The sequence below is a fragment of the Penaeus monodon genome, chromosome 15, assembly GCF_015228065.2.
Source record: "Penaeus monodon isolate SGIC_2016 chromosome 15, NSTDA_Pmon_1, whole genome shotgun sequence".
Taxonomy (NCBI): domain Eukaryota; kingdom Metazoa; phylum Arthropoda; class Malacostraca; order Decapoda; family Penaeidae; genus Penaeus; species Penaeus monodon.
Window position 1 is genome coordinate 39,705,930 of NC_051400.1, and position 252 is coordinate 39,706,181.

Below are 252 nucleotides of genomic sequence, written 5' to 3' on the forward strand. Positions count from 1 at the left end.
GAACGTGTTGTTTGAAGTTTTTTAAAATTATATTTCTTTTCTCTTCTCCTTCCAGGTACAAGAAGAAGGGAAGAGCGAAGGAACGACGATAAAAAGAAGGATACGAGGAACACCGAAACCCGCGTCCAGGGGTCCGGTACCCCCCCTCGCCCCCACCCCCCGCGTAATGGCCCCCGGCACCCTGCTCTGCACACGCTGGTAGTTCTCACAAACCGCCAAAGTAAGCATAAAAAAGTTGTTTTTAGAGACTGT

General features: G+C 49.6%; 1 protein-coding gene across 30 annotated transcripts in view; it reads left to right on the plus strand.

The window, feature by feature from the left end:
• LOC119582032 (eukaryotic translation initiation factor 4 gamma 1-like) overlaps positions 1 to 252 on the plus strand; it is a gene marked incomplete at its 3' end in the record, with an annotated part of 189,642 nt that overhangs the window by 172,311 nt on the left and 17,079 nt on the right. For all 30 annotated transcript variants that reach the window (XM_037930243.1, XM_037930242.1, XM_037930257.1 and 27 more), the window contains 1 exon segment: positions 56 to 220.